We start from the raw sequence: 4,787 nt of genomic DNA, 5'->3' as shown, positions 1-4,787 counted from the left end.
ATGCAATCATTATTAACTGTGTAAGGGGAGACTGACACCAGAATGCAAGAGCAGCTGTATTAACCTAATGCAGAGCTGAGTGATACAGGACAGTGCTTGTGCACTTTGGGTGAATGCAGGAAGACCAGGGACCCCAGCTTGTCCTTCAGCCATACTGGTGCTGTAAAGAGGGTGCAAATGAAAATAGAAAGGCTGAGCCTTGATTGTTAAACCAAAAGCTCTTTGTGCACCATCACATGTTTAAACTCACCAGTTAAACACAAATTAAGGCCTTAATCTTAACCCCTCCCCTGCACATACGACTTGTCAAGGTAACTGATGATACATCAATATCAGAGCACATTAAAAAATCAGAGACTGTCACGTCGGTGCTATAAAAGAAAGATAATAGGATTAGTGGACCAGACAGAATAAGGGTCTAAAATAAGTGTGGTCAATATTTTCAGGGAAATGCGATCTTATTTTCAATCAGAATTTAATCAGGCATTTTTGGAGGAACTTAACAATTATATTCAAAATATACATGGAAGAATAAAGATCCACGAATACTTTAGTTATTCTTACTGAAAGAAGAGTGAAGAATGGGGACATCTCCTGCTAGGTATGGCATAGTACAAAGCCATCGTAATAATGATGATGAAAGCAGTCTGGTATTCATCACAGATAGACAGAAGACTACATAATGGAGAGCCCAGGAATATATATACACACACAATTACAATCACATATATGAATCAGTTATATGATAAAGTTGAACTATAAGTTAGTATGAAAAAGATTTTTTGTTACGTGGCATTGAGAAACTGGTACAAATTTAAAAATTAAGTTGGAGATGTACCTCATATCATAAATAAGATATTCCAAATGTGTTAAACATGGTAATGAAAAGAACAAATCCAGAAGAACATATGTGTTACTTTGGGGGTAGTGGAAAATCATATTGATTAAAATTCCAAGAAGGCAAACCATAAAGGAGAGAGAGAATATATGGATTCCATTACATAAAGAGCTATTTTAATAAATGGTTGATGAACTGGGAGAAGATGTTTACAATGTGTAAAATAAAATTAAAAAAAGATTGGCATCTAAAATATGTAATGAATTTCTGAAAATCAACATGAAAAAGACAAAAAATCCAGTAAAAAAAATTGGCAAAGGAGAATAATTAATTGGCAATTTCCATCCAGAGAAAACTGCAAAGCTGAGAGTTCTATGGAGAGCTGCTTAACCTCCCTTGTAATGAAGATGGGCAAATCAAATCAACAGTGAGATGCGACTTTATTCCTTTCGGTTTGACAACATGTGGCGAGCTGGATATCAGCAAGTACCCGCACAGAGATGGGAAGGGAAGTGTGAACTTGTATAGTCTTTGTGAAGAGCAAGGTGACCATACAGAGTAGAGAATTAAAACTGTGTAAAACTCATGTCCTAGCAATCTGACTCCTGGGTGTTTCCCAGATAGCTTTCTACACAGATCCATAAGGCAACATATATCAAGACATGTGTACATTATCACATTTTTTAAAGCAAGATATAAGTTACAAGCTTACTGTCCTTATCAAGAGAATGAATAAAAAAGATGATGAAAGCATACTAGTTTTATTAGCATAGCAGAAAGAAGCAATGAGCTAGCAGAGCATGGATAGATTTTTAAAATAATGTTGACTGAAAAAAAGTAAAAAACAGCCAGATCAATAGAATACAGTCATTTAGTTCAGGGATCCCCAACCCACAGGCCGTGGATCAATATCCGTCAGTGGCCTGTTAGGAACTGGGCTGCACAGCAGAGGTGAGTGGCGGGTGAGTGAGCAAAGCTTTCATCTGGATTTGCAGCCACTTCCCAGCACTAGCATCACCATCTCAACTGCACCTCAGATCATCAGGCATTAGATTCTCATAGGAGCACTGGTCTCTGGTGCCAAACAGGTTGGAGACTGCTGATTTAGTTAATTCAAAATACCTACACTCCCAAAATACAATACAATTTTGCAGAGTATAGGGGAGGAAAACTGTTTTCCCTTTTCTCATCTTAGGTTCATTGGCAGGGGTCCTATAAATTAGAATAACAAAAGATAGATTGATAAGAGGAAAACAAACATTTATTAACATATACGTTGAGTTCAGTAACAAAAGAAAAGGACTTTGAGTTTCTAGGGACACAAATGGTGGGAAGCCAAATATATGTGGAAACTAATGGCAGATGAAGCCTAGTTATAGTAAGGTTTTTTATATAGATTATTCAGGTGCTGTCTTCAGGCCGATAAGGCTATAGAGTTGTCTCCTGTGATTAACTTTTTTTCTTTCTGGCAGAGAGGGAGGAGGGGACATCTTTATAAATTTATATCTTGCTTTCAGGCAAATAGAGGAAAGGCAGAGAACTTGTATCTGTTTCCTTCAGCTCAAAATAATCCTTATGCTAAAGTGACATATTTTGGAGCGGCATATTCTATGACCCTTCAAGTGATTATATGCATTTTAGAACAGATACCCAGCAAAGTGCTTAGGCAGTGAGGTGATGGAGAGGGGAAGGTAATGGAGACAGGACCCAGAGATAAAAAGGAAAAGTAAATATAAAATAGGAGAAGTCATGTATGTGCTGATAATAGTTTTCAAAGTAAAATTAACTTAATTATCTGCAACAAAGTTTTTTTTTTTTTTTGCAATGGAAGTTTTTAAAAGTAAAAATATATGACAGTTCGAAAGAGGATATGGAAGCTCTGGATGGAGATTTTGTTTTTATGTGTAACTTAAATTCACATTGCTATGTTTATAAATATGTAGACTATTATTAATTTATTTTGAAAATCTATGACTGTTGAGGAAGTCCTTTGAATAGGAAATGTTCAAAGAGGCCTTAGATTATGAGTCAATAACAAGATGTTTTGTATAACTGTGGGAAGCCAGAGAGCATGGCAGACACTGTGGCGATGTCTTTTTTGACATGTGATTTCTAAGTCAATATACTGAAATCTGAATTTAAAAAAATCTTTTTAGGTATACATTCTTTATTTGCAAATTAAAGAAACCAGAAAAAATAAAACGAACAAAACTTTAAAATGCCTGATCTACCCTGAAGTTTTTAGAAAGGCCTTTGAAGGCCATTAACTCTTCTCTTGCACATCCTATAGATGCCTCAAAAACACCAAGATTATTTTATTTACATTGAAAACGTTTTTAATTAATAAAAGCATCCAATTTATCTGTCAAAAGTCAACATGAACCTATACAAGAAATTGATTTTAACTTTGTTACTCGTAAGTACTTTCCAACATTTATTAAGCAAATTTAAAAATTAACAAGAGGCAATCAAGGGTAGGAAAAAGAGAAGGAACTAATTCATTAAAAAAAAAAAAAAAAGCATTTCAGAATCCTTGAGTTTTAAGAGACTTTGTTGGTATTGTCCTGGCCCAGGACAGGCAACTCCAAAATATCACACAATGGCAGATCGATTAATTTGAATCACAGTTATTTGACAAGCAGCAGGTGCCAGAAAGGCACCTTGACCCTCCCTTGTCTCTTTGAATGCAGGAAACAAATCCCCCCTGTGAAAGGCGCCCTCTCAGTTTGAGGAAGGCTGAGAAAGACAAGTTTACCCAGAGCTAAGAGATCCAGAGCCAAAGAGTCTGTATAAAACAACTTGTTGCCTCTTTTCTAATTTACTACCCAAGCCCAAACCTTCCTTAGATTCCTTTTTAATGAGCATTAACTTTTTTTTTTTTGTCCTATCAATTGTTCACAATTTTATTGTTTCTTTGTTTAAAAGTATAACATGCTGATTGGTCATCATTTCTCTGAATATCATTCAAGACTCTCCAATACACACGTATTAATATTTTCTCCTGATAATCTGGCCTTACTATTTGTCCAACCATCAAACTTTAAAAAAGATAGAGGAGGGGAATTCTCACCTTCCCTGACAGTACTTTCATTGCATCCCTAGGTCACCAAGAAGAAGAAAGGCTCCTCATCATACAAACATTGGCTACACACACACACACACACACACATTGCTCCAAAGATGCCACGTCCCTGTATGTAAAACCATAAACATTTTAAGTGACCACTATTTTGTATCCTCAATGTTTTTAATCTGTGAAGTAGTATTAGTCACATTCAAATAAATGATGACTTCTAAACCACTGAAAGTAAATAAAAAATGAAATCGTATTTTTGTTCTTTTATCTCTTTTGGAACTAATAGAGAAAATGGAAACCTTTATTTACCCTTCATCTAGTTTTATAATTCAATAGACACATTCAAGCTGCCCAAGGAAGTATACAATACTTTTAGTTATTGTGCTACTTTTATTATTTTATTAAACTGTAATTTCTCAAAGATCTAAGATTTTATAAATCCTTACGGAGCGTATTTATATTTTTAACCTTTCCTGTTATCTGATTTTTATAACCTTGAAAGAACATATGCTTATGAAGAGATGGTATGCTTACTATACTATGATACAATAGAATCATGAAATATATATATAGTCCATTTCGTAGTTAGCTTGTTCAATTTTATTTGTTAGAAAATTGTCTTAGTTGTCCATTAACTAATTCATTAATCTGTAAAACATTTTTTTATCACTTTACACATATGTAGAAATGTACTGAGCACCGAAAATTAAAAGCATTTGCACGTAAATACACACACACACACACACACACACACACACACACACAATATTCTCTGTCTTTGTAGAGCTTGAAGTCTAGAGGGGTTTTTAGACTTTAAATTGAATTTTAATATCTACCTTTCTGTGACATTTTAACTGATCCTCTGCAGCAAAC

This window comes from Pteropus vampyrus, unplaced genomic scaffold (assembly GCF_000151845.1).
Source record: "Pteropus vampyrus isolate Shadow unplaced genomic scaffold, Pvam_2.0 Scaffold234, whole genome shotgun sequence".
In the NCBI taxonomy this organism is placed as follows: Eukaryota; Metazoa; Chordata; class Mammalia; order Chiroptera; family Pteropodidae; genus Pteropus; species Pteropus vampyrus.
Note: the sequence above shows the minus strand (reverse complement) of the source record.